Source organism: Cephus cinctus, unplaced genomic scaffold (genome assembly GCF_000341935.2).
Source record: "Cephus cinctus unplaced genomic scaffold, Ccin1 Ccin1_scaffold0101, whole genome shotgun sequence".
In the NCBI taxonomy this organism is placed as follows: Eukaryota; Metazoa; Arthropoda; class Insecta; order Hymenoptera; family Cephidae; genus Cephus; species Cephus cinctus.
This window is the reverse complement of record NW_014332838.1, coordinates 2,661,203-2,674,232: the sequence shown is the minus strand read 5'-3', so window position 1 is coordinate 2,674,232 and position 13,030 is coordinate 2,661,203. Positions and strand designations below refer to the sequence as shown.

The following is a 13,030-nucleotide window of genomic DNA, read 5'->3' as shown; positions in this document are numbered from 1 at the left end:
AGGGGGGGAGGGGGGAGGGGGCTGCGAGTAAGAAATGGAGATAGTATAAAATAGAAATACGAAAAAAAGAGATCACTAGTGTCAGATAAGTTACGTACGGATTGGCAATGAAGACGTTTCTATCGAGATAAGGTCGTAAGCTTATATCCAAGGGAATAGCTAAGGTGAATTATGTCATCGTGAAGCGAGTGACAAAGTATCAATTCTTCGTTTCGATATCGGAGACTTATAATTAACTCGAGTAAAGTCGAATCTACTAGCGTGCTCGATGATGGATTTTTCGTGAGACGGAAAATTTTAAATGGATCAATCATTAGCCGAATCGTCACTTGGGCAAAAAATAACAATGAGTGAAATTAGACTGTCGTCGTATACGCTTCTACGAGGAAATATAGTGGCGGGCTGGGTTCTCGTACTATGCGATGGTTGCCCACCGACTGTACGACGTATGTGTCATCCGACACACATACTTAAGAGCGGCCGTTCGAACCTTCTACGGATATAGATAGCACTGACTGATGATACCCAAATCGCAGATAAGAGGATATTTAAGAAAGACAATTTCAAACGTTTTTTTTTAATACGCTCTCGTTCCTAATAACACAGAGATGTCTCGTCACGAGTTTCCTGAGTGTAAACAGTTTGTTTATTATTGAATAATAATTTTTTTTACGTTGCCTTACTAATTGTAAGCCCGATAGGGTGCTCTAATGAAGTAGGGTGAAATTTTGCATGAAACGAGTCTGTGCGATGCTTCGAATTTTCAAATTTCGAACAGTCAAAAACAGAATATAATATATTAATTTTTTACCTGAAACTTTATCAATTTCATTGGTGGTTTTTTTACTGCGATTTTAATTGTCTATATCTTAAGTCTTCAAAGGATCAGCCCGAACCATTTCGAATCCCGAAAGAAATCCAAAGGTTCTACGTAACATGTCTTGTTTATCTTTAAATTTTTGAACATCGAGTACTACTATTTTTGGGCGAAAATGTCGGCCCTTTAATGGTTAAACCGAATGATATATCTGAATATTGCTGTGTTTTATTTACAACGCCAAAGCTTTGATAAAAACAATTGCGTCCAAATGAACGGTAAACGATGTGTACAGAAAAAATAATGTTTAAAATGAAGGGAGTTTAACCCTTAACTATAGTTGGGCCACGAGTTCAGTGTACTTTGGAGTGGCCACCTCCTTGCGTGTTATAACGTAAAAGAGTTCCTTCAATGTGACACTGATGTCACGGGGACCGACTATACTACACGACTTCCATTTAACGTTTCCTCCTTACTACGTCCATTTGACGTTAATTATCGACGAGTTCAAAGTAAAAACAAACTAAATACACACTGCTTCTTTGCTTTAGAACTTTTGCAAATGAAATCAGAAATGGCTCTTTAATCTAGTTTCAATGATAAAAAATTAAAATACAATGTGAAACAAATTTTTGCTTTTTCGGAAATTGCTGTTTTCACGAAATCTCTCAAGCTTCGATGTAGTAATTAACCCTTAATCGGTTGCGTCAACTTTCGTAACACTAGTACTCGCGTGGGGTTCGTAAAGCCCCCTTTTGTTAAATGCAATATTTTGAGGACCAACGCAAAGATATCATTCTGCACTGGAAACTGTTTTCATTTATATATATGGGGAGGAGAATTAATATGTTATACCGCTTAAATTCATTGTTAGTTAACAAATAAATAATAGCGAATAAAGAATATTCTAGCGATGGAGCGAAAAATAAACGGTCTGGGGTCTCTTAGGCCCCCACGCAAGTTTTAGGGAGTTACATGTTAAAACAGTCGAGATATCACTCCTCACCTACGAATTCATTATCAGTGTGCAACTTCAACGAACGTTGCTTAATCATAGTCGATTTGTGTTTCCCTAAGCACATGACGGTGCTGATCCATTGACTAGTATAACCTAACCTAACCCAACCTAACATACGTAGCACGGATAAATAGGCAAATTCCAAAACGGATAAACCTGTGTGAACGTCTTTTTTCTCTTGCTTCATTTCTATCCTTCATCAATGCAGTAACTCGCGATGATAAAGAATATGATGGTAGCGATTAACTGTCAAGCTTCACACGATCATTGATTATTTCTCAAAGGCACAACAGAGAGCGATATAAATTTATAGAGTGATCCCAGTGGGTCAATAATGTTTGAAAGAAACAAAGAAAGAAAGTGACTGTAACAAAACACGAACTACGAGTCCGAATTGCTCAGCGCTCTGTTTATTCGTCTACGTGAGGATATCACAAATTATTGATACCAGCGATGCGTAAAATACCTTAATGGGCAAATTGTACAATGTGCCGCTGCAAAATTCTCGCGTATTTCGCTATCGTCACGATCTTCTCGTTCCCTGCGTCTCTAACTGCTGGTAAGACGACCGTACCGTAAGACGATCGATACAACGTGTTACTAGGCATGCCACCGCGAACAAACGGATCGTACGACGCCCTTGCGACTTGCGATTAGCGACTCTTGTAAAATGCGATAAGAAGTTGCCGTTCATGCGCCAGATATGGGTTGCCCGAAAACTCATAACTTTCATTATACCGGTAAAGTCGACAACTTCAGGAAAATCAATAACAAACAGTATTTAAATAAACATTAACATGTGTCATTAGGAAGACATAGACCCAGAGCGCGATGTGCTTGAACTCCAGACGGTTTCATTTGCGAAAAAAAATCTTGAATTATCATAAAAAGACGGTTAGATGTAAACTAGACAGTCACTTGGATCGTTCCAACTTTTATTTTTCACAAAATTACTGCTAAATCTCAGAGTCCGTGGTTACATCTAGAGAGAGTCTAATCAATATTTTGATAACACGCATTCTGCTTACCAGTCGCTTAATCGAATCCAAGGGAGGTAAAACTGTTTAAAATAATTGCACTAAGTTGTCAATCACTGATATAGTCCCCGTGTTAACACAGAGTATATTAAGAACTACGTATTACAGGTTTTTAATTCCACGTGGTCAACTGAGCACTATGGACACGACGTATCCTGGTTGGGTAGTAATAGAGAATTAATTGACAATAAAAGAAGAAACACTCCGCGAGAGTAATATGTGTAATACAGGAGCTATAGAAGAACACGGCAGCTCGTCTAAAAGTTAGGCCGTGGGATCAGTGCTTTTTGAAGGTGCCACTTCGTTACGAATTAGAACGTAAAGAAGTCCCCTCCCGAATATCACTCTGATGTCCGGCTATGACTATAGTTTCGTATAATATTGGAAGAAGTCGTTGCGACGTCAATCTCGCCGTGCCGTCATAAAATTCAGAGACACCGTTACGCACCGGGCAACGAATTTTCATGGAGCGATCCGCGCGAGACGTGTTTCTAGCTGACCTTTGATGATCCTCGTGGCGAGAACGATTCCTATCGTGACCGACAAGGCGAGTTTACGAGGTGGCTTAGATGGGAAGTATTCTGCTGAGGATTGTGGGCAGAGTGAAAGATAATCACAGTAGACTGTGAGGAAGGCGGGATAGCGTCACTCTTTCGTCCTTAGTAGGAAAACGAGAAGGTGTAGATTAATCATAGACACAAAGTTCATAAGTAACGACTATAGAAAACGTAACAGATCCAGGCAGCAGTGTACTTTCGCACAAACGATATATAAATCGTGGAACGTGTTGTGGAAGAGATCTTGGATAGAGAGCGTGTTGGATAAAGTGGCTCGTGTGGCGCTTACTAGCACGTAACAAGCAGCACCATCTTGTTCGGGTCAGCAACTGGACACAAAGAGTTTCCATTGAGAAAATCGCTGACGGAAAAGGGGATAGTACCTTGAATAAAATTGAATCGCGATTGAAGTCGATAAACGTGAAGAAAGAATAAATTTGAGTCGACTGCAAGTGAGGGATCATAGATAGAAATGACCAGAAGACACAGTATACTCGTGTAAAGTCGTATCGACATATAAACGGCACGCTCGTAAGTTCCATGTTAATCCTAAAGTCAGCGATCGGTGAATTCGCGTACCGCGGGACGACATACCACGGCGTGCAGCTCCATCTTGCCCGAGTAAAACGAGTACGTCGCTCGCGCCGTCGTTCGTCGCAACTCCGCGTTGCTACTCACTAACACAATAAATCCATTGTGAGAAAATTCCTGGCGGCGCGTTCCGAGTGTACGTACAGGCGCGAGGGTGTATATACTCGAAGCGCGACTCACAGACAGACTTGCTCGCGGATGTCGTCACGAGGCGAGGGAGAGCCAGGAACGTAGCGTAAGAGGGAGCCGGAGAGAGACACAGATACGAAGATAGAGGAAGTGAGAGAGCGAGAGAAGGACGGGAGCATTGGAGAGGAGAGTTGGCGAGGAGGGCGAGAGGCAGGGAGGGAGCGGTGGGAGCAGAGAGAGACAAACGAGGATGAGAACGGAAAGGTATAGCTGCCAGAGACAGGGAGGCCAAGCGAGAAGGAGAGAGTGAAAGAACAAGAGGAGTGAGAGCAATGATGAGGCGTGAGAGAGAGAGAGAGATGGCAGAAAGAGTGTGTGTGTGTGTGTGTGTGTGTGTGTGTGAGAGAGAGAGGAGAGAAAAAAGAGAGAGAAAGATAGAAAAATACGAGTCGCGTATGGTCGCCGTATAAATAGACGAGAGACGATAGCGACCTATAGTGAGGCTCCTAGACCAGGTAGTGTATGCTCGTACAGCTCAAAACTCGAGTTACCGCGCACAAAAATCACCAAGAGGCACAGGGGCGCGTACTCACGGGTCTATAAGGGGGTCCACGGCACGCACGCAAGCACACGAGTTTAGCCACGGCGCACGTACGTATACGCACGCACGCTCGGCCATCACCGTACTACACTCCTGTGGTGGCTCTCTGCTGCCCCCACCAGTCACGGTAAATAAACACACTCGGGACAGCGAATTCCGGAGAGTTTCTGCCCGAATAATCTGCTGTCCCGGCCCTCCTTTCCGGAATTCGCTCTGTGCTCGACGCGCGACCCTCTACGCGGCTTTCTTACCGCTTCAACGCACGCACTCACAAGCACCTAGCACACCTTAGAGAGACACCATTGGCTATCAAAATTCATCGCTAGTCCTTCTGTATTTACCGTGCGTACGCGCGAACTATTCTTCCAAATTATTGACATCTTCTGTCGTAGATTCGCGCTTTAACGTTCCCCACGTACACGGGCTCGTTCACTTGCTCGACTGACTCGCCGCACTCGTCGGCTATAACGTAGCAGCGGCCTCTCTCACACCGACTTGCGCACACCGACTCACAGCGATACGCGGCGCACAGGCTCAAACTCAAGCGCACGAACGAGACACACGCGAGCGCCGAGCACCCACTGACAGGACACAGTCTTCAGGGCCGGCACCTACGCGCCACACATATACTGTCTTCAGCACCCGACCGTAGTCCCAGGAGCGGCCTTACGTACAACTCGGCCCCGGGTCACTTCTTTGCCTGACAGCCTAACTTGCCTGCCTGCTTGCCTGCCGGGTGGTGCCTGCTTAGTTGTCTCGGCTGCCTTCGCGAACTTTCCTTTTCTCCCGATTTCACGTTGGCTAACGAGATGGCGCTCCTCTTTACGCGCCCTAATTACACCGGGTATTATCCCGCGTGAGAAACCGTCAAAGAGTCGACGACTTCGTCCGAATTACGAGTACGAGGTGCGCCTCCTGCGGGAGAGGTTGCATTGTCGCCGATTTAACTAGCTTAACGTCCATAATTACCCGGCTTGGCTCGTTTCATAACCAAGAGCTACTGCAGTCGCGTCTATAGCCGCCACCAGCCATCACCTTCTCTGTCGTCCTCTCTAAGATTATCGCTGTCAGATCGCTCGTTTAACGAATAGATTCTACACGAGTCAACGTATCTTGCTCGACTGGAAGAAGGTACGTTCAACATTTAATTTTCCTTATGAATGTAAGACGAATTATAAGTAGATAAGCTACGTAGTAGATAGGTACATAGTGACAACGTATACACTCTTTATCTCATCGTAAACTCACATCATCCCTACAAATCAATGATCTATTTTCGTTTTCATCAAGTAACTCATATTCTCCTCCTCAATCGGCACGATCCTAAGATTCTTTTCAAATAGCCGCTTAACCGCGACGCATGCGTAACTACACGCTCGCTAGCAGCCAGCCGAGACCAATCTCCCGGTCGCGCACCATTTTCAAACACAGTCCTTCGACTCGGCATGACCAATGCCTTCTGTGCGCCAAGTCATCGCTTAAAAGGAACAGGACGCTAGTGCAGGCTTAGGACTTCACTGTCTTCATACCCCATTTCCAGCATCATGCCATCTTCCTATTTATCCTGACCATCAGAAGGAACAACCATTTTAGAAGAGCACAGAGAGCTCCCGGGTACAAGTGACTCGAGGTCCGTAAGCCCCGAGGATAAAGTGGATGGTTTCCATAACAGCAGCCTCTAGTACTACGTATAATATATACATACATCGGAATCAAGCGCCTACGCTACACGCACCAATAATCTAGGCGCACGTTAGCAGCCTCGAGCAGTATACAAGAACGAACAGAATTACAGCGTGCTAAAGATGGACACTCTACCTTGCTCATCTAAGAGCCAACCTACCCCGATCCGCAGCTCAATCCGCATGATGTTATCGTGTCCATGATATAAACATATCCTCGGCGCTGATCGATGGTTGGTCACATCTGACCGAGAAATCTCTAATCTATACCGATCAAATTACCTTTCGGTCAGTCCAACATTCACAATTAGAATTCTACCTCGACAATGACAAGATACATTGACTTTTATCGCATGCTCAACTATCCCAGCCGTTAAGTATCCCCATTCTAAGAGAGCATCGTTAAAGTTCTCTAGACACGGCCCTGAGCGGAGTCCGTGCACAGGCGCGTTCACATGGCGAGAGAAAGACAGGAAGAGCGAGATACACTCGGTGCACACGTACATACATACATACATGCATGCACGAGGACCCCGCGTACTCGCCCCGTCTTCCCCATAAGTCCAGAGTCTCCTTCTTTCTCTCTCCCCCTCTCTCGCCCACTCTCTCTCTCTCTCTCTCTATAGACGTCAAGGGGGACTATGAAAATGGGCGAGCGTATTCGACGGCGCACGCAGCATGAACCGACTATAGGATATAGGAGTGCGAGCGAGCCAGTCAGCAACCGAGAGACCGACGTCCCTAGCGGACACGGGCCAACACGGACTCTCGAACCATGGCAAAGGTTTCTCGGTTGTCGTGGAAATAGGGCCTTTGGAGTAGCTGCTTCAACAGCCTCGTTTGCTTCTAATTATTCATTAAACGCATGCTCGATATACTTGCCAACCTTTCACCCCTGCCTTCAGATTCAACCTTTCTTCTGCCACCCTATATATATCCCTTCGGGTCTCACTGATCGATGAGTGCTCACAACAAGCCGAGGCGCACGTTACCAAATTATCGATGACAAGAGTCGCTCGTGTGTGAGGATCACTGTGCATGCAGCAGAGAAACATAGACGCGCTTCCTTGTGTCTTACATACTCAGATTATGAGGCATGATTCATTGTAGGTTTAATGAGAATGAACCAGATCAGAGCAGATGAATGGAAGGTACGTCCGTACGTGTTTATCACGATGTTTCTGAATGTCAAGGTGTTCACAATTTTCCGTTATAATTGACGTGAAGTCATTGTGCCGGTAGTAGGTACAGAGGCATTTGCATTTTCTGTCAATGTGACTCTATTGGCATATGAGCGGTGTTATCGGCTCAATGCGCAGGTCATAAAAAGTTGACAGTGTAACCAAAGAGAGACATGAATTATCATTGTAACGTTGCGGCTTATACCGAGTCATAATTATTATGTATTCAATACGCTGTTAGTACAGAGACGAGATTCTACTTATGAAAATCAATTTCTTTGTTGATTCTTCGAACGTATTATTATTATTGAATATTGATCGATGCTGCTTCTTTTCTCTCTCTCGTTCGTAATTTTTTTTCGAAATTATTATTTTCTACTCAGAATAAATCACAGAGCGACATACGCATGGCGCTTTGTAACGATTTGATTCTCTTACGTCTCTCATGTGTCGCACGCACTCTCCTGGCCCCTCTCTCGCACAATCCTAATACTCTTGTCGAGTATCGTAAAGCGGCTTTAAGATTATATTTTTTCAGAACACTCCGTTTTAAAGACACGGCAGAGCACGTGATGGGCGCTTTGTAAAAGCGCTGACTAAAATACTAAATAAAGAGGGGCGAGCGAGCGAGCGCGTAACTTCACGTAAAAATTACATAAATAATACAAAGAGGAATTCTTAGGTTGCACGCAGTTCAAATAGAACGAAGGATCGATTGTTTCTGAAAAATTGATCGATTGGGATTATCGTAGAATATAATAAACCACCGAGAAGATTTTTAACTGTGAAAAGACCCCGGCGTCCCCAATAAAAATCCTTCCCGTTTGTAGAAATGAAAAATAAAAAAAATCATATAAAAATTATCTACATATTCTCCACGGATCGTCCAATCATCCAACTGATTCAAACTCGAGGACCTCTCGCATAAGAAGCCCTCTACAATAAAGTAAGTCATTAAGCCTATTATCTCCACGTTTCAGCGTTCCATATGTTCATCGGTCAAAATGACATTGAACGTTTGAAATTCATCGCGGAGATCCGAATGCCCAACGCGTAAGGATAAACGTCCATAGAATGTATAAAGGCATGCCACGTGCAGATAAGAGAATCGTAAAACTTCAAGACATTATCGAGAATAATAATGACTGTTTCGTTTACAAGGGTAGTACAATGATGAAGAGTGAAAAAGTAACGCATAGCGAGTCGTATACAAACGAGTGACGAGAAAGCCGGATATCATGGTTAAAAATAAATTCCGGAGGTGTGCGAATGAAACTTCTTCCGCTAAAGAATAAAATGTAAGAAAAGGAAAAAAAAGAGGAGAACACGCAAGGGTAGCGCCCGAGAATGACTCCTCTTGGTACGGGCCTGTTCGCGAGACGTTGTTGAATGGGTTGCGGGCTATTGGTCGATGTCAGGTCACGTGCGCGCCACCAGGCGTTCATTCTGGTCCCGCAATTGGTCCCTGCACACGTTCACACAAGCAAAGCCCACGGGGGCAGAGGACAGGTCCATTTTACAGTCACTGCATATAGGCACACAGCCGTGAAGCTGTAGGGACATGTATTCCACACGAATGAATCGGCACAACGCGACGCGGCAGCCACGACTAACACCCACAGCCCCGTAACGGCAGGCGCTCGCCCTAGGGTATATTCATATGTACGCGTATATATGCGCGTACATATATAATACCACCAGTCTTATCGTTTGCAAAGCATTTATGAATATTACCGAAAACGAATAACGCTGTGTGTCAATTTTCTCGTTACATTTCACAGGAGACGTGCTACGGCGGGTTATTAAAAAAAGGTAAACGTATGTAAGACTATAATCGCAAACGGAAGAAATAGGAAAGTTATTCGAAGCGTCGTATATGCAAGGGGACTGAAATTGAGCTGAAAAGAAAAGTCAGTAAAATAATAGAAACAGCAGAGGCAGAACGTGCTTCGTGTCAGTTCGCAAATGGAGTGGAAATGATGAGCAAATATTCGTGTGCTGGAAGGCGATTGGGTGTGGGGCACTTTAGATAAGAAAAAAAAAAGAGCAACTTTGCATATTTCACAGCTACGACTGAATATCTGGATAGGGTTATAACGAAACTAAAGTGAAAGAAAAATAAAAAGAATATATATTTTCTTCAGATCAGAGCAAATCCGAGATGTGTCGATAAATCAATGTCATCGATCTACTACGACTTGCCGGCACGAGACTGGCAGGACTGTTTGCCATTCCGACATTGAATTTGCACTTTGCGATGCGTTCTTGTCGGCTGTTGCCATTTTTCTTCGACGTCTCTATGCACGTATGTATATACGTTTTCGTTATTTTCCTTACGCAGCCTCGTATTTTCGCAGGTGAGTCGTAGTCGCAATAAGAGAGAGTCTGGAAAAGCAGGATGGTAGACATATCGTGACCGGTGGCTCTTAGGTGGGTTCACCGAACTCATTCCATTACAGTGGCGCAGCCGATCAGCTGGACGCATAACTGAAATCCTTTGTTTGAATGAGTAATCACTCGAGGTGGCTTCAACGGAATGTTGTATGGAAGGTAGACTCAATGAAAGACAGGAGTAGGTACTTAAAATACTTACAAATGGTACTTCGTTCGAATATGAAACACGATTAGAACGATTCCTTGTACATATATCTTACAAACGCCAAGAAAAATTAAAACATCATAGAAAAGATGTACCCTGACATTGTCTCATGATGTAATATCATCTTGGCAAGTAAGCTCCCGTTACGTATAAACCTCAGGTACAGGTTCCGCTCAAGAATACCGAATTTTGATAAACCAAAAAATTTCTCTGATTTACATTTATTATCTTCGAAGAACCTTTTATATTATTTTCTGCGATCCGGGTATTGCGTTAATTGTAGAGAATTGTTATATCACCGTCAAGCAAGGAACTGAATTGCATGCTTAAATAATTAGAGCATAACTATCATTAACTAATCGCTCGCGTGTTGTGTACACACGCCTTTTCCCGGATAATGATGTTTTAATAATATATCAGCTGTGCTCAGAGCCACCAAGGAAGCCCATGTACGTACGTACAAGAAAGAAATGAGCAGTGGGCACAGCGTCACTACAAGAGACTCGTGTGCCGACTGTGTATGAATAAAGAGTAGCTATCTGTGAAATTGAATACGCCTAGTCGAACCAAGTGACATTTGATATTGTATTCGTAATAATCGTTTGATAATTGTAAAAAAATATTATAAGTAGCGATCCTCGTAATTATGCAATGCAAAGCCAAGCTCCGCTGGATTGACTGTCAGATAAGAGTGCATCGAAGCAGACACTTTGGTTATCAATTAAGATCAATCCTTGTATGAATGAAAGATATTTATATTTTTATTTCGGAGGTGTTCGCACTGTGTTACATTATTTTTTTATCTCCCAGTATCGTGATCAGAGTCAATTGATATATACGAAGCACTGTCAAGTGTATTACGCGAAACGAGTTTAATAGCGTTATTAATGGCGTAGCGACAGAACGAGGAAGGTGGCCCCGGGTCCATCCATAATTATCCTGGGGGTTGTCAGAAGGTATAGCACTGGACGCAATCGACCTTCCTGGCGACACACGGAACACACTGACAGACGTTCGTGGGAGGGTCAGATTCTTCCGTTCAATGGACTTTTATAGGCAAACGTGGTGTGTGGTGCTCCAGTGACACAGAAGTTTGGTCAAACGGCTAGATTGCGATGTAGACATTAGGGAGGATGCACATTGCGACGAAAAAGAAATAACCTCCAGCTCGCAAAGGAGAAGAAGTCTTATTTCTCAAGGCCATCGAGTACGGGTTAAATTATAACTAACAGTTGGTAATAGTGAATTAACGAAAAGTTATGAATTTCATTGAGCCTTGATCCCATAGATCGCCATGTATACATATACAGTCCATTCGAGGAATATTTGAAAATTATGGTATTTTCTACATTAACTGTTTTACATCTTTATAATAATTATGACGTGGAGTAAATTATTTTCTGTCATATTACATAGTAATTGTGGGATTATTCGACGAGTTGTTAATTAAAAATTTGTTATTGTAAAATAAATACGAATTTTTCGTTAATGCAAAGTGTCGAAATATTGTTGTCAGTCCTTCCGGAAATAATTATTAAGAATATAATGCAATTAATTCAAAAACATCACGGTATCTGAATATTTATGTGATAGACTGTACATGGTTAATGTGTGATGATACGTTTGCTTATACGTGGACTCTATACGCTAGAAGTGGCACCTTAAAACTACGTAGTACGAATAACATAAGGAGAAAGAATAAAGTTAAGCTGCAAGATAACTTCTCTGGAACAATAAGAATTTATAAAAGAGTGTACTACGTACCTGGGCCACGTATTTAGAAGTTTAAAAAAATTGTAACTCGACAAGGTAGGTTCTTGCATTATCATATGCTCCATATGACAAACACGAGACAAAAATAACTCTACGGTGATGTTTAATATTATGTATCTGCGGTAAGTTTGAGAAGGCCGAAAAAGAATTTCCTCCGTATCTATTATTACTACACGGAGAGTCGATTAAAAGTCCCGAAGAACTTTTGGCCTGGCATTTCCACCTACTATCATTTATTTGGCGAGACACCAGCACGCTACAATTCAGGCTGCCTACACCGATGTCGATTGGCGTCAGTGGAATCTAAGGCGTGGGCACAGATTTTGATTCTCTAATTGACTATCGATAATCATTTCTACTTTTTCACGTGCATCCGATCTGGTCTTTAGGAATTACCTTCTTGTATCGAAGTCTCATTATGTAATTCTAATACATGAAAAATATGAGTACCGCAGTCAGAACTCCGGAATTCAGGGAAATGGAATTTTCTATTTCTTCGTGTTCCGATGAAAATACCAGCAGAGGCTTTGAAAGTTACACCCAGTTATTTACGCACTCCCATGATTTATCACAAAGAATTCGTACGCGTGCTGTCCACATCGACTCTCAAAATATTTCATTCAACGTTGTCTCGGATATTCACACTTCCGTGCCAAGCATTGACCGTGGAGACGTCTAGCGCGCGTCTATAAACTTATTCCGTCGTCTATTAAAAGAGTAGCCAGTCTGTTATATAGTACAGCATAGCACAGAACGGCAGAATGGTTGCGTGCGCGGGCGTCCCGACGCGCCGTCGACACAGCCCGACATCGTAGCGGCGTCCAGGGCACAGCAACGCGCGGGTAGCAACAGATTCGATCACGATTCAACTGAGAATGAGTGGCATGAAGAAAAAGGTACCCGAAACAAGTAAAACGGAGGGGAGTCAGTCTACCTGAAGTGTCTCATTTAAATTTCAATAAGCGGAAAAATCAGCGCTGCGCTAAGTTTAGATTTTCACGCGATTCCCTTTTATTTCTATTTTCTCTTCGTCTTATCCCCCCCC

The 13,030-nt window shown here is 43.2% G+C and overlaps 1 protein-coding gene across 11 annotated transcripts in view; it reads right to left on the bottom strand.

The window, feature by feature from the left end:
* Positions 1 to 13,030, bottom strand: part of LOC107274655 (putative transcription factor capicua) — a 40,145-nt gene that overhangs the window by 25,053 nt on the left and 2,062 nt on the right. For 5 of the 11 annotated variants that reach the window (XM_015753950.2, XM_025091943.1, XM_025091942.1 and 2 more), the window contains exon 1: positions 5,092 to 5,223. The exons of 1 other annotated variant lie outside the window; for it this stretch is intronic. The gene's annotated coding sequence lies outside the window, so the exon portion shown is untranslated. 5 more of the 11 variants (XM_015753952.2, XM_015753953.2, XM_015753954.2 and 2 more) reach the window with 5 other exon arrangements.